Below are 22,573 nucleotides of genomic sequence, written 5' to 3'. Positions count from 1 at the left end.
AAGGTTTGCCCGCCCTATGATTTCTGATGATGAAACAGATTGGTGGGCAGACGAGAGGAGGAAACAGAATAGAGCTAGCAGCTGAAGGGGAAAGAGTATGGCAGGAGCAAGATTTCGACTGGTACCATGACATATGAAGAATGTCCAATCCCCTGACTCGACAGGACAACCAGGAGCATATGCAACAGTGAAAGGAGGGGAGAAAGATGGAACACCATAGGGAAACAGGAAACAGAGCGCGAAGGGGAGACATGCAATGACACAAATGCTCCATCATGACCAGGCGGCTGCCTGGACATCCTCCACTCAGCAACAGCAGGGAGTGCGGGAGTGGACTTGGATACAGCAATAGAAGCAACGCAAGAAAACACCCAAGCACAGGTCATCCCAGAAACAGCGAACAGACACTTAGGGCATGAACTTAGTGCCCTGCTGATAGGGAGATCATCCACATCAAAGCAAGGCATTTATGCTTTGCCTGGACAAATTGATGCAGATTATTTAGGCAATATTGGGATAATGGTGCAAACGTTGAGGCCACCCATCCACATTCCAAAAGGCACAGGATTGGCACAGTTAGTTCCCTTTAAGGCCAAGGTTCCTAGACAAGGGGTCATGCTGAGGAGGAATGGAAGTTTTGGGTTAACGGGAACCCCTCAGGTCATATTTACATTACCATTATCCAGAGCAAAACCAGTTAAACTTATTACTTTTCAGCACCCCAATGGAGGAACTCTCACGACAAAAGCCGCATTGTTGGACATGGGTTCAGATGTCACCATTGTTCCCTTGTTTGCATGGCCTGCAACATGGCCTCTGAATACCCTGGGGACACCAGTTACGGGAGTGGGAGGCATGCAAATGACTCAAATTAGTAAAACATTCTTAACAGTGTGAGTTGATGAAGATGCACGTCTGTGTTCAGGCGAGACCTTACGTGATAAATACAACAATCTAGCTGCTGGGATGGGATGCATTGAGCCAGATGAGTTCCTGTCTCACCAATGAGGGTTTTTAGCGGTGGCCATTGAGGGGTGGCCAATCCTAAAATTAAAATGGTTAACAGAAATGCCAATCTGGGTTGATCAATGGCCACTGTCTAAGGAAAAGCTTGCCCATGTTAATGAATTGGTTGATGAGCAATTGAAAAGGGGGCATATCATACCCTCTATGAGCCCCTGGAACACACCCATCTTTATGATCCCTAAAAAATCAGGAACATGGAGGTTATTACATGACCTTCGAGGCATTAATTCCTTAATGCAGGATATGGGACCCCTGCAGCCTGGCCTACCCTTGCTATCAATGTTACCTGTCAATTGGCAACTGTTAATTATTGACATAAAAGATTGTTTTTTCACAATCCCCCTGCACGAGGACAACAGTGAGAAGTTTGCCTTCTCAGTGCCATCCATTAACAAGACAGAGGCAGCAAAGAGGTATCAATGGGTTGTATTGCCACAAGGGATGTGAAATTCTCCTATGATGTGCCAACCGTATGTTGCCTGGGCGCAAGTCCCGCTGAGAAAACAATACCCACAGTATCTTATCTATCATTACATGGATGATATTCTTATAGCAGGAGAACACCTAGATACAGCCACCCTGCTACCTGCCTTACAGCAACAATTACAAAAGGCAGGCCTTCAAATTGCCCTTGAAAAAGTCCAACAACAGTCCCCATGGAAATATTTGGGTATGCTTATCACTGAAGCCCAAATTCGACCCCAAAAATTAACTATTTGCACATAAATTCGGACTTTATCAGATGTTCAAAAATTCATAGTACTTGTGGCATAACTGATGAAGACCTTGAGCCCCTGATGCCATTATTAAAGGGGGGAAATCAGACCAATGTGCTGCATGAACTGACTGAAAAACAACAGAAGGCTCTGACTCAAATTGCCACAAAACTGGGTAATTCCTTTGCAGATCGTTGGTTCCCTACTTTGCCATTGTCCGTAGCTGTGTTGAATAAAGAAAAACACACAATGGCTATACTAATGCAGTGGGATGGCCCGGCTAAACAGCCACTACAGATCTTGGAATGGGTGTTTTTACCATTTAATTTGAAAAAATCCTTGACCGAACAAATGGAAGCTATAGCAAAAATTGTGATCAAGGCATGGAAGCGGACATTGGAAATGTCAGGAATGGAACCCCAAAATATTCTTCTCCCATCAACAAAGGACTATTTGCAATGGTCATTACAGAATTCAGATACCTTACAGTAGGCATTGTTGAACTTTCCAGGTCTCATTAGCACTCATTTTCCCCTCCATAAGCTTTTTTCTTTGCATCAACAAGTGGAAGAACTACCTTGGCTATCAAGGCAACCTGTAGAAGGCCTCATGGTTTTTACTGATGCCAGTTGAAAGACTTCTAAAGAAGGTCTTACTTGGCAGTACAAAGGCAAATGGCTCGGTGAAATCCTTGAAGGACCAGGAGACTCTTTAGGGGTTCTTGAGTTATGTGCTGCTATCAGGGGGTTCAAAAAATGGCCAAATGATTCCGCTAACATTGTTTCTGATTCTGTCTACGTAGTAGGTGTTGTTGAGCACATGGAGCGAGCATTACTGAAGGAAATTCAAAACCGGGGCTGTGGCAAGTCTTTTTGCAACTGTGGCAGTTACTTAATTCTCACAAACAGGATTATTTTATTACCCATATATGGAGTTACTCTGGATTGACGGGAGGCATGGCCTTAGGAAAGGAGAAGACTGACCAATTGGTGGCACCACTTTGGGCCTCTGCTTCTCCTAACATTGATAAGTTTGTCCAGGCCAGAAAGGCTCACAAGTTTTTTCACCAAAGTGCAAAATTTTTATACAAACAACTTGGAATATCGCTGCAGGATGCTCAAGGAATTGTCATAACTGGTCTGCAATGCCAGGGCATGATTGGTGGATTGGGTCCTGGGGTCAACCTTCGTGGCCTGGAGCCCTTGCAGTTATGGCAAACTGATGTAACTATCTACGCCCCGTTTGGTCACTTTAAACGCATTCATGTTACCATAGACACCTTTTCTGCCATGGTTTGGGCCACTCCTATGACAAGCAAAGGATCTTGTTTTGTAATTAGACACTGGCGAGGCTGCTTTGCCATAATGGGCTTGCCTCAGGAAATCAAGACGGACAATGGGCCAGGATATATAGCCCAAGGGACCCAAGATTTCTTGGCTCGTTGGGGAATGAAGCACAGCACAGGTATTCCCGTTAACGCCACAGGACAAGCTATTATTGAAAGAACACATCAGGTACTGAAAGGACTGCTTGATAAACAAAAAACGGGGGAGGATGGGCTGACACCACAGGACAGAGTGCTGAAAGCAGTTTAAGTTATGAATCATCTACAGTTAGTAGGTACTCACAGTGACCCACCAGCATTAACACATTACTCAGGTTTGCAGCAAGATTCTGAATTGATACAGCACTGACAGAAAAATTTGTATTAAAAATCCTATGACAGGGTTATGGGAAGGACCTGCAGATTTATTAATGTGGGGTAAGGGTTATGCTTGTTTCATTACAGACAAAGGACCCTGAAGGATACCAGTGAAATGGGTTCACCCCAGGCTTGAGAAGGACACTCTGATCCCTAGTATCACCAATGAACCAACAACCAGCGCTACCTGAAAACATCAATTGCCCTCAGAACTGTGAACACTTTTGCTATCCTTGGGTGAGATTAGAATGTGTGTGGTGTGGATTAGATAGGTGGTGTCAGTACAAAGGAGGATGCTTCCAGAGGTGTATTGAGTGCAGACATTGGCACTCCCAAGAATTCAATACCTGGGTGGTGTTATCCCAAGCGATAGGAACAACGGTTAATTCCCCTGAAACCTGTCCAGAAGGGCTGAACTTCTTTGAGTCTCAGGAGCAATTGGGACAGGCTATTCAGTGGTTTCATAATGAGCACCGAAAGCTCGAGCAAAAAGAGAGAGAATAAGATCAAGGCTATTGAATGTGGGAAAGGAATATTTATCCCTGGGACTTGGGGAGTTAGACCGGATCAGTGGGAACAAACAAAGCAGAGGTGGTGATTTGCGGAAGCAAACAAACTCCACAAATTTGTGAAAGTTGTAAAGCCGGAATGTTTATTACAGCGCTTGCTAGGTGCCGCAGCAGCAGACACAGGGAGACAGAGGAGAAGGCTGTATGTGGTTCCACAGAGGTGTCTTTATTGGCAGCTTCTGCAAAGGGTCACAGTGACAGCTCTTCTGAAGAACTTAGCAGAGGTGGGTGTTTATATGGGTATAGGGGTTTTAGGAAACAGCTCAATAGTAAGGGCCGAGGCAAAAGTGACCTATCATCTTACAAAGAGATAAGGAGGGTCCGAAGGCAGAACAGGGGCTACTTTGGTCCAGTCATCATGACTAGGCATTTCTTATCTTAGGCAACAGACCGCCAGGGAGGCCTTGCAGGCCCTGTGCCTGCTACAACTCCACTTTTTGTATTTAGTAAAAAGGCGTTCCCAGTAGTTCTTTTAAAGCAATGGAACAGACATGAGAACATAGCTAATACAATGACAATTGCAATGAAAATCCACAGAATTCCCTTAACCCAAGATGCAACCCATCCTGTTAATCCCCATTGACCGAAAAAGTCATTGACCCAGTCTGGGTTGTTTTCTGCTTTTAAGTCCTTCACAAGTTCCTTCAGTTTCTGGATGTTTGCATGGATGGATTCTGAGAGTGAAGAGAGATTGAAGCAGGACATCCCTTCGAAGCCTTGGCAGCCATGTCCGTGGGCAAGCAGCAGGAAGTCAATCGCGGCTAGATTTTGAAGTGATGCACGTCTTGTGGTTTCTTCTTCCTTTAAAAGATCACTCAGGGCAGTAGATGTAGTGTTGGTTTGCTTACTGAGCCAGTACCCAAGGTGATTTATTTCACCAAGGGCCTTAGCTGCAGCTACCCATGGTAGGAATATAGAGACAGCTATCTTTTTTGGTTTCTTCCAATCGTATAATTTGGGATCGCAATTTTCATCAAATTCCGTGTAGGATCTTTTGTGGCATTTTAATTAGCTTTCTTTTTTTCCAATTATGTAACAAGGCGATATTTGGAGTGAGGGTAGAAAGTTTTCCAAGGCTACAGGGACCTCCCTGGAGCCGTGAGAGAATCCCAGCCCATACTTGGTCACCACAGATGAGAAACGTTCCTTTGGGTAGTACTTTGGGGTGGAGAGAGGATACAGAGATCACGCGAGCAGTGTAACTACACCAATCAGGAGGGTTATAGGCCTTGTTAATGGGTGATATGTCTTTTCTGTATGTGTTTTTTGTCTGGTCAATTTCTGGCCAATTATTCTTCAGACATCTCAAGTAAAATTTGACACAGAATGTTGCTTTGGAAACCCCAAACAGGTCCAATTCTCGGGGTTCCTCTAGAGCACCGGGCAACATTTTTGTCCACTCGTCCCAAGTATCTACCAGGTTGGGTCTCTCACCTGTGGTGTGGAGGAGCTCTGAATTATAGACGGGCCAGTCATCAGCTACGAAGGGAATTCCTACCAGACATTTGGAAAGTGGTTTATCAAGGCTTCCCATGAATAAGCACATGTTATCCTGTTTTAATGTCTTTGCTAAGGTTACCCAAACATTATGGCTAGGCTCTGGGCTAATCCAGCTGATGGCATATGGTACGGTGAGGAGCATCCCCGCAGCAGTGAGGACAGCACCAACAGAGATAATTTTCATCTTTGGAAAGGGATGGGGCTTCTGATAGGGAATAGAAGCAAAATGTGTTATCTTCATGGTGGGAGGGGAGGGTTAGGGTTTTCCCCCTTGTTCCTTTCTTACTTTCCTTCTCCCCCTCCCCCCGCCCTTTTTTTTCCTCTCTCTTTCTATAAGCTAAGGATGGGGGAGTGGGTATACGGCTAGGGGTTTTTGGTAAAAGTTGAAAAAGGGGAGCAATAGGGTTTTTTATGGTAAAAGGGGTAATAACATGTAATTCAGAGAACAATTTGTGTTCAGGCTCTTTCTGGCTTATGGCTTGACTGATGCAGCACAATGTTGTTCAGCTTTCTGTTTTGTCTGCTGTCACATGATGGGACGGTCTTGTCTCCGGTATGTGGATGTTTGGCGACGCCTTCATCTCCAGGCAGAACTGGTCTGGTTTTGAGGTCTTGTATTTGACTCAGGAGAATTCTTGTCACTCTTTGTGGGAGTAGTGTTTTCAGTGCCTAGGTATGGTTATATGTTTTTTCCTGGGTACCATCTTGGGCCAGACAGTAGTAGAACATACGCATACCCTCTTCCCCAAGTAATCAACTGGAAAGGCCCAGAAATTTTATGTGTTTCTAGGTCCTTCACTAGCACAGGTGGTTTCTCAGTGAGCTTTGCTTGGGCGGTATTTGCAAAGTGGCGAAGTATTGGTGGGTCAGGCTCTGATGTTGTACAGTTCAGGAAGTTGTTGACATAGAGAGCCTTGCAAAGTCTTTCCAAATGGAGATATGTTTTCTGTTTCTCTTCGCTGCTGATTGAGAACTCTTTTGAGGGTTTGATGTGTCCTTTCCACGATGGATTGTCCTGTGGGGTTTGCAGGTATGCCTTTCTTGTGTTCTATTCCCCATTCACTGAAGAACTCTTTTAACTTACAAGAGGTATAGGCAGGTCCATTGTCTGTTTTGATTTCCTTTGGTACTCCTAGGGTGGCGAAGGCAAGGAGGAAATGTTTTATGGTGTGCTGTGTAGTTTCTCCTGGATGAGCTGATGCAAATACTGCTCCAGAGAACATATCGACCAATACATGCACATATTTTGACCTTCCAAAAGGTGGGAAGTGAGTTACATCTGTCTGCCACAGCTGGCAGCTGTTCAGGCCTCGGGGATTGACTCCCTTCCCCATAGACGGTATCTAGTAGTTTTGGCAGTTCAGGCATGTGGCAACAATAGCTTTTGCTTGATTTTTTGAGAGCTTGAACATTCTGAGAAGGGCAGGTACATTTTGATGATAAAATGCGTGTGACAACTTTGCCTGGGCAAAGATGTCAGGGACGTTAGCAGTCTCTGTTGCCATGGCCAATGCATCCGCTTTCCTGATCCCTTCTGTGATGATACCTGGGAGGTCGGTGTGTGACCTCACATGCATTATATGGTAAGGTTGTTTTCTGTGGGAGATTAAGCGTGTTAATGTAGAAATCAATTGGCGTAACTTTGGATTGGAAACTTCTTTGAGAAGAGCATGTTCCGCTCTCATAGCTATACCAGCAACATAAGCTGAATCTGTGACCAGATTAAAGGGTTCGTCTTTGAATTTCTCAAAGGCACTGACAACAGCTGCTAACTCTGCGATCTGTGGAGATCCCTCCACTATTTGAATGTCAGATTCCCATTTTTGGGTCTTAGGGTCCTTCCAGGCCATTACAGAATTGTGGGATGACCCTGAGCTGTCTGTAAAAATGGTTAGAGCTTTGAGAGGTGTTTTACTTTGGACTAATTTTGGGGTCAGATTAAAGGCTGCATCACCATTAAAAAGTTTATGTTTTGGGGTATGGATGGAAATTTGGCCTGTATAGATATCAAGGGCAAACTGGAAATTTTCACTGGTCTGGAGCAAATGCTCCCGGTCCCCAGTGGCCAGTGGCAAGTGAACTCACACCCTGCAAGGGAGCGGAGGTGAGTTCTGGCTTTTTTTATTAGATGTCCCATGATTTCTTGAAGTGGTAATTGTCTTTGAAGGTTGGTTGTTTGTAAAGATCCATTCCAGTATCAATAAAGGGTCTCAAAGTTGAGGATCCCATTGGAAATTCAGTCCATAGTACAGGGGTGCTTTTCCCAGAATGACAAACTGGAAAGGAAGGCTGGGCTTGAAGCAATGGGCTTTGCAAGAAGACAGGGCTTCTTGGACCTTGGTGATGGCATCTCGGGCTTCTGGTGTTAGAGTGTGTGGAGAGTCCAGGTCTTCGCTGCCACGGAGAAGGTTGAACAGGGAAGCGAGGTCCTCTGTTGTAATTCTTAGCAGGGGACATACCCAGTTGATGGATCCCCACAGACTGTGTAAGTCTCTCAGGGTTTTTGGGTCGTCTCGGATGGTGAGCTGCTGGGGTACGAAAGTCCTTTCACGGATCTGGAATCTGAGATAAGTCCATGGGTTGGTGTACTGTATTTTGTCCTGACGGATCTCGGATCCTGCTTTTTCTATGGTTTTGATGGTCTTTTTAACTGCTTTGTCTAAGTAAGTTTTTTCTGATGCACAGACCAGGATATAATCCATATAGTGGTAGACGATTGCACCTGGAAATAGGTTCTGCACGGCAGACAGAATGTGAGCAATGTACCACTGGCATATAGTAGGCAAGTTTTTCATTCCTTGAGGAAGATAACACCAATGATAACTTTTGAGTGGAGCCTCTCTGTTAAGAGAGGGAACGGAGAAAGCAAACCGTGGAGCATCCTGGGCGTGCAGCAGAATGCTGAAGAAACAGTCTTTAATATCTATGATAGCAAGTGTCCAGTCTCTAGGCAGCATCGATGGTGAAGGCAGGCCAGGCTGGAGAGGGCCCATGTCCTCGATGACCTTATTGATTTTTGCAAAGGTCGTGGAGGAGACTCCACCTGTCTGTTCCAGGTTTTTACAGTACGAAGACTGGGGAGGTCCAAGGGCTGGTGGTCTCGACAATGTGGCTTTTGGCAAGCTGTTCTTCCACAAGGGCTTGTACTACATGCAGTTTGACTTTAGAGAGGGGCCACTGTTCGATCCAGATCGGGTCATGGCATTTCCAGGTGAGCTGCAGGGTATCTGGTAGTGCACGCTCCTCAGTGGCCCCAATTAGAAATCCCGACTGGGAATACACAGGGAAGCTCCACACTGGGATAGAACATCCCTCCCCCAAAGGATGATGGGGGGCCTTACCACAAATGGGCGGATGGTTGCTAACTTGCCTTCAGGCCTTTCGACGAGAATGTTGTGCTTGCTTCGCATAGACACTGTGGTTCCACCAATCCCTGAAATCATGCCTGCTAGCAGTTGTAGTTCCCAGTTTGCCGGCCATTCTGAGCGGGCGATGATGGTCATGTCGGCACAGGTGTCCAGCATCCCTGGTCGGTAGATCTTGTCTCCTCTGCAGGAAAGTCCACACTCAATGGTAGGCTTGCTTGGACCCACAACTTGTGCCCACATTGCTGTAGAGTTGAGAGGAAGCTGTTTCCTGTGATTCTTTGGGAGTAGAAAGGCTTGTGCAATCGGAGTTCCCTGTGAAAGTTACAATGGTAAGTCCGTGCAGTACAGCTGGACAGAGATTTCTTGTCCCGGGTGCACTGTTTGTACTTCTGGAACAACAAAGATTTCCTCTGGGCCATGGAGAGTGACACCTATAATTAAGATGTCAAAAGGACCACCTTTTGTCCCATGCTTGCCTGTGGGAACACAATAAACATCCTTATTATTAAAGTCAATGGACAGAGGAATTACCAGCTGGCAATGGGTTCCCATCTGTATCTCTCTGTGTGTTGGATCCTCTTCATGTGATCTGGAACCTCCTGGGATGATGCGTGGCTGGGTCTGGACAGCTTTTGATTTGTTGTCTTTGCGCGGGGCCTGACCACGCTCCACTGGAAGTTTCCCGAACGCTGATGGTAGTACTGCTGATTCTGGGGTCTTTGGTAGGTGTTACGGGGGTTTCGGGTAGGTGACCTGTCTGAACAGTCTTTTATAAAATGTCCAAAGTCTCCACAGTGAAAGCAGCAGGCCTGGTCTTTGGAAGCCACTACTGCAAATGCACCAGAAACTCCTTCTGCAATACCCTTAGCAACTGCCTGAGCCACTGTGTCTTCAGTGGACAAATGACGTGTACAGCTTTCCACCATTTGCTCTATGATAGGTTCTGTATCCAAGGGTAGGGCCCTCAGAATTGTTTTACACTGTTCATTAGCATTACTCATGGCAAGTTTATACAGCAGTTCTTTTCTTGTCCCCGTGTTCTCTATCTGTTTTTCCAGAGCATCCTTAATTCTGTCCACAAACTTGATAAAGCTTTCATCTACTCCTTGTTTAAGATTAGAGAAATGTTGGGTAGGAATAGAGTCATCTGGGATAAGAAGTAAGGAGGTTTTTGCTGCAATAGCCAAGTTCTGTAGTGCTGCCTCAGGTAAGGTGTTAGCTTGGTCAGAGGGTTTCTGTAAATTCCCTTCTCCAGCCAGCTGTTTGACTGTAAAATCTGGCCTATCAGCATCTTTAGCATAGGTGTCTGATAATGTTTTTAATTGTCTTTCCCATAGCATGTAGTCTGCCAGGGAAAGAAGGCAGTGGGCGATATTTTTAACATCGTGAGGTACTAAAACATGTGCCGAGAAGATAGCTTCTAGGAAATTTCTAACAATATGTGAACTTCTACCATGTTCTTTGGCAATATTTTGTAGTTGTACAAGTTCTTTATTTGTGTTAGGTTCCCACATTGTTTTAGTGGTGGCACCATCTCTTCTTCCCTTTATATAAATTACTGGGAAGGCAGAAATTCTCTGAGCCAGTTCCCAACCCCCTGCCCGTGTTGCTTCCATTTTGATTAGAGCCCATGGAGCAATGTCCTTTGTATCAGAATCAGACTCGCTGTCACTACTGTCATTAGTCGAGGAGTGAGAGTGAGCAGGCGGTGCAGTATGCTTTTTTGGGCATGTTGGAGCGAGAGTTTGCAGGGGTGTAGGGGACCGAAGAAAGTGTCGGGAGGTACATGGCAGAGCTTGGCTAGAGGGAGGCAGCAGTGGAGCGGCAATAGCAGCACCATGTGTGGCACAGCCTGCGGGGGACTGAGGCACGTGGAGAAGTGGGGTGCCACCATGGGGGGTCTTGGAGGTGCCGTTCGGGGGTCCCTGAGGGTGGGTGGATGGTTGCAAAGCCTGGGGATGCGGGCAAGGGAGAAGCGGGGAAGAGGAGGCGGTGGGATTGGCAGGGGCTGCCGCTGCCACAGTGGGCATGACGGGGCGTACAGCGTGGTTTGACAGAGCTGTGGCGGGTGGGCAGGCAAGCAGGGAGAAGACCGCTTGCTGTGGCAGGAATGGTAGTGGGGGTAGGGAGACACATGACGGGGGTGAGTGGCACGGCAGCAGGGGTGGGGAGGGGGTGGCGGTGGGCTGTGCCGAGATGTTGGAGAGAGGGAGGGCAGACCCGATAGAAACCAGCACAGTTACACCCGAAGGTAGCGCGGGGGGAGGGTGCAAGCAGTGTGCCCCGTGGATTGCGCAATAGGTGGAGTGGAATCTGCGCTAGCCGTGTCGGGGGGGGGGGGGAATGGATGGGCAGGCCCAACGGACCCCACGGGCATGGAGAGGGTGGGTGGGCGTGGCGCGGCGCAAATTCTGTGTTCCCCATCCCAAGAAGGGGGCCCGAGGGTGGAGCAGCCTCAGAGACGGCATTTGGACCCAGAGAAAGCAGAGGATAGGATTCAGAGACTGAGAGTAAAGGAATGTTAGCTGTGTTATTAGCATTTAATGAGAGAGTCTCTGGTGGGAGACATAAGGTTGGAATGCCCTCAGCAGGGGAAGGTTGCAGAGAAATTTAGCTCTTTATATTTGTCTTTTCAACTGATTTGGTTATCGAATTAAATAGAGGTAAAAATCGAGTTACAGGAAAATCTTCATTCGTTTGGAGAGAACATATTCCTGTCCCTACTGTGTCCCAAAAAGAATCTAGAGATAGCGTGTGTTAGTATCTGGAAACTGCGAAATAATCCATTTTATAAATTTTTTCCAATTAGTTTTTGAGACACTGCCTTTAGAGAAAGAAAAGCTGATAGCAGATAGGATTTCTAGGATTTGTAAATATAAGTCTCTTTCATTCTGGGATTGTTTTAATTTACTAGGTTTTGATCCCATACTGATATAATTCCCTATTCCCTGCCAGCAGTAAAAAGAGAAAAAAAAGAGAAAAAAAACCCAAAAAGGACCCAAGGTAAAAGCACACAAAAAAGGCTGTCTTAAAACTTACACTTCTTCAGCCGAATGTGGGTCAAAAACTGCTGGTGGGTGGTCTGCCATGTCCGACTCCTCAGGATCACATCCCAGATGTTGATGTGGAGGGTCGTCGGATGCCTCTTCAGATAACTTCTTCTATAATGGAAAACTTATCTTCAGGAGGTTGTAGCAAACTGAGGCAGTAACTATTCAAGAAGAATGCTGCTTCTCTGGAGTGCCAGGATGCCAAGCACGCCGTTCGGAGCACCAAATTTTATTATGGCAGGGGTTTTTGAGGTCTCTCTGACCCCAGCTGCCATAGGTGTCCGGATAGCTAAGTCTTGCTAAGCACAACCTGTCCACATCCCTCAGGCAGGCTCCCAGTCACAGGCAATCTTAGCAAGCAGCTCAGCTCTTAAGTGAGATCAGCTCTTTGGTGAATTCAGCTCTTTGCTTGCTAAGTGCCTCAGCAGACGCGGGGAGAGAGAGGAGAAGGCTGTAGGAGGTTCCACAGAGGTGTCTTTATTGGCAGCATCTGCAAAGGGTCACAGTGACAGCTCTTCTGCTGAACAGCACAGAAATAGGGGTTTATATAGGGTATAGGGGTTTTGGGAAACAGTTCAAAAATAAGGGTTGAGGCAAATATGACCTATCGTCTTACAGAGAGATAACGAGGGTCCGAAGGCAGAAGAGGGGCTTCTTTGGTCCAGTCATCATGACTAGGCATTTCTTATCTTAGGCTGCTGACCACCAGGGAGGCCTTGCAGGCCTACATCTTCTGAACAGAGAGAGACATGGTTTTCCCGGGAAAATCCTGGGAAGCTGTGTAGAAGCTGTGGGGAACTTAGAGGAAAGAATTCAAAAAATTATTATCTCTCTTTCTGTAACCATTATTCATAGATATGGTTCTCGAGAGTGTGTTATTCATAGTTCACCAATAGTGTGAGAGGTTTTGACTTTGAGACCAATCAGGTATCAGCTTAGCAAGTCAGACTATAAAAGTTGCAATTTCTACCTAATAAACAAATTTTATTTCGCCTTCTGATGACTGGAGTCATTCATTCCATCCCTGACTCAACAGCATCATCCCAATAAGTAATTTTACTGGTTTTATAAAATGGGTAGGAGCCGGAGGAAAGCCATATGTGGGAGAAGAAAATAGATCAAGCGCGGAAAATCACTGGTGTAACATAACCAGAGGTGGTACAAAATTGGACATATGCAAAAGGTTGGGGATGAGGCCAAACGGTGAGGACTTCCAAGCAGGTATGATAACACAATCACTGAATGAAAGCGAAATAGAGCCCCAAGAACTAGACCTGTTAGGATCGGTACTTGGGAATTATTGCTTGTTTTTTAACTACTTTTTAAACCCAAAATCAACTGATATGAGGAATGTCCTAGTCCCACAACCCAAAAATAATAGTGTCATCCTTAATCCCAATTCTCTATGGTATCAGAATGTGATCAAATATTGCCACAATTGGACTTATCCTGGATGTGCTGGTGAAAATGTGACTGTAAGAAAGCTTCCATCAGGTGTCTTTTTAATCTGTGGGGATAGGGCATGGCTTGCAATTCCTAGTAATTCGTTTGGTGGTCCTTGTTATTCAGGAAAGCTAACCATGTTTGCCCCTAGCATGCGCGAAATGCTGAATCAGACTGTTTGGAGAGCGGGACTTAACAAGAGAACTAAAAGAGCAATCACAACCTTGGCACCTGATTGTGAAAATCACATAGAGTTTTGGGGCACTTCAGCACAAATAATAGCATCATTCCTTACTCCAGGTGTTGCTGCTGCTCAAGCTTTGGCTACGCGCAACAAACTGGGATGCTGGACAGCCAAACAATTAAACATAACTTCAGCTATTTCAAATCAGATGCTCACTGATGCAGATAGTATTACACACGGCACACTGCAAAATAGAGCCGCTATAGATTTTTTGCTATTAACACATGGGTGCGGGTGTGAGGATTTTGAAGGAATGTGTTGCATGAACCTCTCTGACCATTCTGCATCCATTCACAGGAAATTCAAACAACTACAAGATAACATGAAGAAATTGACTGTGAATGACTGGGGTGTGGATGAGTGGTTTGAGGGATGGGGAATAACTGGATGGTTGAAAGATATTGTAAAGAGAGCTTTATTATTACTATTAGTCATTATTATATTGCTTTGTATTATTCTATGCATAATAAAATGGGTGACTCATTTGGCAGAAAATACAGTAAAAGGGGTTTGGCAGGTGCAAGAACAAAGAAGAAGGGGGAATTGTAGCAATGTATTTGCACAGCTTAGGCCACAGTGCGCTCCAGCCAAACCGCTTTTAGTTATTCTTATCAGCACCCTCTGGAATTCATCAAGGTTACTAAGACATAAATTGTGCTAAATTAAGAAAGAAGAAGCTGAGAAACAAAATGCCAAGACCACAAGAACTAGATAAAGGAGGGCAGTGAAGCACCTGGTCTGTAACCAATCACATATCTTGAAAAGTGCATGCTGAGCGCGTGGACAAGATAGAGGCACCAATCAAGACATGCGTGATAGACATGCGCAGTAGTGTTAGAATGTATAACTAGAACATAATGTAAACAATAAAGTCGCTTCTGCTTAATCATATTAGTTAGTTGTCCAGGAGTCCTGATCCCCCGCACAGTAACAGCAACAAGATTAATAGACAAGCACACAAAAAAAGACGATGATTAACATACTAAAAGGCGATCACCGAGCAATGCCTCGTGGGACAAAACAAAAGACAAAAATTATGCTCTCCCCCCACAGTGGACTACACAGTACCTGGAAAGCTAGTTTGTCCAAACAGGAGCTATTCTGCCAAAACAGTGGCTCTCTCAGTTGCAGCAGCGGTCCCGATGCAGGCGGCTCCCTCCCCCCGGGGTGGCAGTGGTCCTGGTGGCAGCCCTGGTGGACGCTGTGTCTTGTGGCGGGGGTCTTGGCGGCTGCAGCGGTAGCAGCAGTTGCGTCATTCTCTGGCTGCAGCAGCAGTTACCCCTTTTTGCAGCTTCAGCAACAGTTACCACTTGCCGCATGTTTAAGGAACCAGTCTACCCTTTTCCCCAACGGAGGTAAACCTGCACAAACTTCCAGCGGCTCACCGTTTTCTGCTGAAACCATGCTCCTGCCATGATGTAGGTGGTATGGAATTAAACAGTGCTAGAAACTCTACCCCTCCTTTATTCTGTACCCGGGACAATACCACAGCAAAAGAGAAAACCCCAGAGAATAGTCTGTTTTATCCATGACGCGAATCAATCAGTGAGTGATCTCTACCTATCCTTATCTCAGTTCATGAACCTTTGTCATATTTCCTCTCCCCTGTCCAGCTGAGGAGGGGAGTGGCCGAGTGGCTTTGGTGAGTGCCTGGCATCCAGACAGGGTCAAACCACCACACACAGTACTGCCCATACTATTCCTTATTTTAAGAGGAAAACAAACAAAAAACCCAATCAAACAAAAAATAACCCCACACAAACTAATTTGCTGTTCAAGACCTCTGATTCATATCAGTGAAACCTATCAAGCCCAGATAGTTGTAATCTGCAGCTTCTCAAACTGAGTAATGTACTGGAAAAGCCTCTGAATTAGGACGACAATGCCGAATTAACTCACATTGGAAGCATTGCTTTAACTACTTTCTGCTTTTCTAAAAACGTCTTGAATTCTACAGGTATCTATGCTATTTTCCACAATTCTGAACAAAAAACAAAAGAGTTTTCTTATCCTGTTTAACACCGCCACCACCCCACCCCATACTGTTCCGGTTAAGAAAATACTTTGTTTCCATTTCTGTGGCCCATATGTTCTTCATAAAAGTTTGAGGAAACTGTAAAAGTCAGATCAGTAAAACAGTGGCAAGAAGAAAGACAACTAAATGCTCATATTTTAAATTCAAAACTATTGACCATCTGTTGCAGATTAGCACTTGTCTCACCTCAACCATCTTGTTACCTCTGAGATGGGAAACATGTATGTTTATGAAAATTCAGAATTTTAGAAGCATATAATGTACTTGGGCAGGTGGAGGAAAACAAAAATATATATAGCTTATTTAGCGAGTTTGCAAAAGTACAGAACATAGTTTGTAACAGGAATGTAATTTGCTAGGTAGAAACAACTTAGAACACATAAGAATGTAGTTGCTAGGTGAAGGCCATAAAGATAAGAAAACTCAGTAAAGCAAGACTCAGGTATTATTGAAACCCATAAAGCAGAACCTTTTGATTAAGGAGCCAGCAAGAACCAGGCTCCTAGTTTTGGCCAGGGCAAACTGACCTGAGAGAAAGTCAAACCTCCACCGCACCTGCCCAGACACAAGGTCAAGCAGCAAACACCTCAGGAAGACCTCCTACTTCATCAAGAAGACCCCTGTCCACAACCCCCAGGGGGCGTGGCACCACAGAAGACTAATTATAATATGAAGCACAAGGAGGCAGAGAGTGGGCAGGGAATGGGTGGGTGTAGCAATGTATCTGAACAACTTAGGCCTCGGTGTGCACCAGCCATACCACTTGTAACTGTTCTTATCAGAATTGTCTCAGGGCACTGTGGAATTCATCAAGGTTACTAAGACATAAACTGTGCTAAAATAAGAACGAAGAAGCTGAGAAATGGCATACCAGGATCGTAAGAACTAGATAACAGAGGACTGCAGAACACCTGCACGGTAACCAATCACGGACACTAAGAAATGGAGGCAGAGAACGAGAGAACGAGACAAAGGCACCAATCAAGAAGTGTGATCTTAGTAGTTTGTAGAATCTGTAAAAGTATGTGTAATGTAAACAATAAACAGCTTTTGCTTGATCATATTGGTCAGTTGTTCAGGAGTCCTGGTTTACCTGCAATATATTGGTGACGCACAACGTAGTAGTGAATGTGTTAATGAAGTAGATCAAAACTTTTAGACTCTAAAAGGGGAGTTCTTAGGCCCTTTGGACTCTGAAGGCGATCCTACTGAGTGAAAAGGCGGGGGCCCTGGTCGGAGACCGCCGTGGCTGGACCGCAGTGCGGGGGAATTGGAGGATGACTCCAACGGAGGAAGGAGAACGTGCCAGGAAAACAACTCTGGAAAGAATTTGTTTGAGCTGCAGCTGTTACACTGGGACAGGTGAGCGACCGGGGCCTGGAGGATGGGAAAGGCGATGTCAAAGGAAGAGCAGGCTGCTCTAAAAGTCCTCCAGCATATTCTCTCTAGGAAAGAGGTTAAATATGACCCTGGAGTTTTGAAAAAATTGCTAAAATGGGGTCAGGAGAAAGGGTATTTTACTAACCCTAAAAGCATATTCAATACCTCTGAGTGGGAAAAGCTCGGGATGGCTCTTTGGGATGCAATCAGTGACGAGTTCAAAGACACTAAGGGATTGAGTACAACATGGAAATTAATGATAACAGTGTTAAAACAATTAAAAGCAGAGAGGACAGCTGCAGCCAGAGCAGCAGCAGCCCTAGGGCCAGACGATCCCGCGATGGCTTTTCCAGCATATGCCCCAGAGTTTTTCGTGGGGGAGGACCCAGTAATACCACCTTCTGCGCCTGCGGAGCCAGAGCTGCAGGTGCAACAGGCAGTAACAGGCAGTAACAACGCAGTCCTACAGCTCGCACTGGGTCCACAGACTGCATTGGAAGCAGAGGGAGTGGAGGTGTGTTAGGGATATGATAGAAATTTGTGCGCAATGGATCATAGATATATGTATCAAACATGCTATTAAAGGAGGGGACCAGGGTTTAATCCTAGAGTGACACCTCGGCTGGCTGACAAGGGTGGAACTCGGCATTAGCATACCAAGGAAACTCGGCTGCACAGGAGATGATCGTTCACGGTGGCATGTACCAGAGGATGCCCAGTGATGATGGCCCATGAAGATACACATCTGAGATAACCAGGGCCTTCAACACCTTCCACCTGAATACAGGATTCCGGGAATTGGAGGAGAAACATTTGTCTCTTCCCAGAGGAGGTTTTGTGCAGCTTTGAGTGAAGAAAGAAACCAACATGAATATGATGAACTTTGAAAGGAGACAAAGGGACTCTGCCGCGGGCAAGAAAAAGAGTATAAGAATTGTCCCTGCGTGATGGAGAAGGAAGACTTGCTCACCATATGATGATCGACAAGTCTCGTTTTTATTCCCGAATCACCGATTATTATACACTCTTTAATTAGCTCATGCATAGTGCAAAATCCCAGCTCACCATTGGTTAACTAGCTATCAGCTAACTACGTGCTGTTTTTGGTATAACTATTCTACTTTCCCAGGCTATTTGCTCCACCACCTGTGTCTGTGCATTACTTTATCCGTGGGCCAAGGACACAGTTTAATTGGGATAGCAACTCCCTCATTTTCTATCTTGGTCAAATTAATTTCACTGTGAGCTTTAGCTCGGAGTTAGCTTGTTACAAAGCTTTCAACACCTGCGGAGCAGCAGGTGTGGACGAAGGGGGGTTCGTGGACGAAGGGGGGTTCGGTGCGATAGAGGCCGGACCTGCGTCCACCCAGCCTGTATCCCCGGGGTCTGCGCTGTCATTTTTTTTTTTTTATTGGTGGCTGTCGGGACTGTAATACGGTCGCGAATAAATTTTTTTTGTTTTTATTTTTATTACGATTGGGTCAATTTTTATTTTTACTTATAACAAGGTGGATCTGCCGCTCCTTCCTCCGGCACCGGGTTTACTAATGGGGTGTCCCGTGGTGTCCCCTGAAGAGTTAACAGCAGTGATGGGGGGAGCGAATCTTTCCCCCGCTACCCCCTTCGCCGTCTGACTCACCGCTGCCCAGCCACCGCGGCGGGTCGTCGAATGCAAATCGCAGATATACAAATGCAAAAGCTTGTGCCGCTCTGAGAAGGAGGCAGCCCGCGCTGGCTCCGCAGCCTGGCTAGCTCAGGCACGACTTGAGATGTGTCAGAACAAAGGGACGTTTATACTAAACTAAAGACTCTGATAAGATTTAATTCTCGATTCGAAGATTTACTACTATGGGCAATTAAGAACTTATCGGAATTCTGGGAATCTTTTCATATTCAGCTGTTTTATATTCCTACTAAGAAAGATAAGGCTGCAGCTGCTTTGTTTTCAACGTGCCCTGTAATTAATGAGATTTCGTTAAACAGCAAAGCTAGCAAAGATATCTCTGGAATTTCTCCTGCGTAACAGCAGGTGCCATCTTTGACCCCTACTACCTAGCTAACACCACTTTTGGCCACTTGTAATATTACACCAGAGGAGAGGGAGGGAGCCGTGCCCTGAGGGGGGAGGATGACTCCCTCGACCTTATGCGTGAATATAAACAGCGTCGGGAATAACAGTCCTGAAAAGGCAGCAGCCTCCCTGAACTTTTAACTGAAAATTCGGGCGAAAAACCGGGTGTCCCGGTCCCAAAACTTCTCCCGGTCCCAAAACTCAAAAGGTTGTGCCAAGATCTCTTACATCACTATTGGGCATGTGAAGCAGATGTATTCAAGTCATTTTGGCTTGACAATTTGACCATATATGACAGGTATGCTCCGTTGGGACAACATGGCGGCACCTTACAGGGAGTTGCCGTACAACAAAATGGCGGCCTCCTACAGAAAGTTGACGTACAAGAGGGCGGCCCCCTGTGCCGAGCATGCGCAGGTGCTGTAGATGCCATTTTATAACCATCGAGACTACTGACCTCCAACTACAGCACCACCTCTGGCCGCTTCTATTATTGCAAGGAAAAGGGATGATAAAAAGTTCTCTACAGGAGCACCGACAGAAGAAACAAATCTGTAGAATGCAGCTCAACTATATCTAAAGAAAGAAACCAATTTATTTCCTCCAGATACCAGAGACTTTTCGAATTTTAAATCAAGTGCTCATTCAGAAAAAACAATTCTGCAAACCCAACCAGCAGGAAACCCAGAGGGCACATATACAAAAATAAGACAAGGGATATCCGAGTAATTAATTTCATCCATAGACTACCTCACACAAACCATTGCCACAATGCGAACAGAAGCCATCAAAACATGCTTCAGAGATGAAGAAGACTGGCAAATATCGCTCAGAGCCCACAAAAAACATAAAGTAGCCTAATCAATGTTAGGTGCAAAAAGGGAAAACACCATGCAAATCAGTGCTGTTCTAAATATGACATAGATGGAAATCTACTGGGAAAAGTATTTTCCAGTGACAACCATCTGAAATTTCTCCAAAGACAGAACACTTAGGGAGCTTTAATGTTTATAGATAATAACTTTCAATAAGTTGAGTGTTGATAAGATCAAGCAAAGTTAAGTTTCACTACATTTAAGTCTAAGTACTCTTAAGTTACATCTTGTCACTTTGATATTCTGTTAAAATTAAGTTTATTATTTCTTGCTATCAGAATTCATTCATTCCAAGTTTAACCATTGTTTAATATAACTTGTCCTAGGTTTTGTTAAAAGTTATTTGTCTAAATTGTAAGATATGTAGTTATTTTTCTAGAAAGATAAGACAGCTCTGATTGAAACAGCTGAGATGAGCCGCTGACAAACACCTGTTCATGAGTGGAAGAAGATGCAGTTTGTTATATCATCAATTTCATTGAAAGTTCTATTCTTCATTACAGTCTCTGCTGTTTTTGTCTTTTATAGGCGATTTTGATAAATAGTAACTGTTATTAATATTACATGAATGTTTAAAAAATGTTGTCTTAACTACTTCAAACATTTGCTGCTGTTATATTGATTGTATAATATGAATTCCCTGATTTTTGTAGATAAGAATTATTTACAAGGTATTGTTATAGTATTTACAGCCAGCTTCCATCAGCCAGCCCGCTTTGCTATCTCTTTTCGTGATCACCTATAAGACACGTGTCGTTTCAGGATCCTACCTTTTTTTTTGTTGTTGTTCTCTAGCTGTTAATGCATCTCTTAGACCAGGTTAACTCTCTGGCTGGTCCCTACACTAACCTTATGGCTGGATCTAACGTTGTCTCATAATTTTAAGTATTTTTCAGAGTTCTAAGCAAAGATATTTGAGCTTAATTGAAAGCCTCCTCCAGAGTGCTGGTCTTGTAGCTTTCTTCAGTTATGACAAAGCACTTTATAGAGAGTCCAGCCACAACATTATTTTTTTTTTTCTCTGGGTTTCATACTGGGTAATCAGTCTCTCATACACCTGCATTTCCTCTACCTTCACACTCTCGGTGTCTAGATCCAGGCTCACAGTCCTGTCTGTGACCACTTTCAGATCTTTGAAGAAGAGGTTTGCTGTGTTTGAAGCATCTTTATCCTGAAGGAAACTGCAGAGGGATTCAATTAACGTCTTTACTCATGACTGTTATTCTTAAGAGCCTTGTTTTAAAATGTGTTATAAGACATCCACCAATTAGAGTTTGGGCTGTGGCCAGGCCCTAATTCTAATTGGATGGGACGTTTAACAACAAACCCAGGTGTTTTCTGCATCAAAAGTAGATTTAAGTCGCTTTGACTTGACAATTTGACCTTGTTAATATGACAGCTGAACCTACTTAAAAGTGAGCTTGGGGAATCGTTATCCAGACATGATTTTCCAATTCTCCATTGATTTGATATTTACCAGCTGTTGCAGACTCTGGGATAATGGTTCAGTGTTATAATGCTTATTAATTCTATAATTTCACATGTGTTATTGATTAGGTGTATTGTCTGATTAATTCATAATTGCTGTCAGTTTCTTCTTCATTACATGCATTGTTTTGCTCTAGTGTTTGCTCATGCTAATAATCAAAGGGTGTTAGTGGTGACAACTTATGTCGTTATCTTATCTATCTCTATATAATTTTGCAAAGCAGAACTAATCAATATTTTGTTTCTTGTATTAGAGCCCATTTTTCACTTCTAAGATTTTAAGAAAATCCTCCAATCCCTGCGGGGCAGTGAGTTTGCTTGTGTTTCTTCAAGTACAGAGTCTGGGTAAATTTCCACGAAGTGCATGAGACCCTATCAAATGCAAGAAAATGCTGAACACTCCATAAGCAGAGAGGAGAACACACGGACGTGAATTGCACGGAGATTCCGACTGGCATCTGATATCTTGTGCTTCACCCACAGAAAATTGTGGGCTTTATAAGTGTGAGAATCAGTAGGGTTGTAGAATTTTTGTTAGCTGATAGCTTAAGGGAAATATGGGGTTTGATCAAATGTTATACTTGTGCTTTTTGGCCTTATTTCTCTTAGTAGTGCAACTTCACTGGTTAGCCTACCTAGAACAAATGTTTGGGTGACTTCAGTTAATGTTTTAGGTTTAGATGCTTTGTGTTTATCTACTGCTACTCCAGAAAATCCATTCTCTACTTGCTTGCTCAGTGTACCAGAAGAAATTTGGCCTATACCAGAAAAGATCATCAAAGCTATGTAAGACACCTTGCAATGGGCGTTGCTGAACTTTCCAGGTCACATTAGCACTCATTTTCCCCCTCATAAGCCTTTTTCTTTGCATCAACAGGTGGAAGAACTGCCTTGGCTATTAAAGCAACCTGTAGAAGGCCTCATGGTTTTTACTGATGCCAGTCGATAACACTTTTAAAGCAGGACTTACTTGGCAGGGCAAAGGCAAATGGCTCGGTGAAATCCTTGAGGTGAAGGGACACAGCAGGTACTGAAAGGACTGCTTGATAAACAAGAAACAGGGGAGGATGGGTGTAGGAGCGACGGTGGGTAGGACAGTTGGGACA

The 22,573-nt window shown here is 44.6% G+C and overlaps 1 protein-coding gene across 12 annotated transcripts in view; it reads right to left on the bottom strand.

Moving 5' to 3' along the window:
• The window catches only part of LOC135289149 (protein fem-1 homolog C-like), a 51,274-nt gene that overhangs the window by 20,530 nt on the left and 8,171 nt on the right, over positions 1-22,573 (bottom strand). The window contains exons 2-4 of one of the 12 annotated variants that reach the window (XR_010351948.1): positions 14,687-14,847; positions 11,921-12,729; positions 4,159-9,357 (exon numbers count right to left, since the gene is read on the bottom strand). The exons of 9 other annotated variants lie outside the window; for them this stretch is intronic. The gene's annotated coding sequence lies outside the window, so the exon portion shown is untranslated. Of the gene's footprint in view, positions 1-4,158; positions 9,358-11,920; positions 12,730-14,686; positions 14,848-22,573 lie in introns of those variants that run through there. 2 more of the 12 variants (XR_010351949.1, XR_010351950.1) reach the window with 2 other exon arrangements.

This window comes from Passer domesticus, chromosome W (assembly GCF_036417665.1).
Source record: "Passer domesticus isolate bPasDom1 chromosome W, bPasDom1.hap1, whole genome shotgun sequence".
In the NCBI taxonomy this organism is placed as follows: Eukaryota; Metazoa; Chordata; class Aves; order Passeriformes; family Passeridae; genus Passer; species Passer domesticus.
The sequence above is the reverse complement of the archived record's forward strand: the minus strand, read 5'-3'. Positions and strand labels throughout refer to the sequence as shown.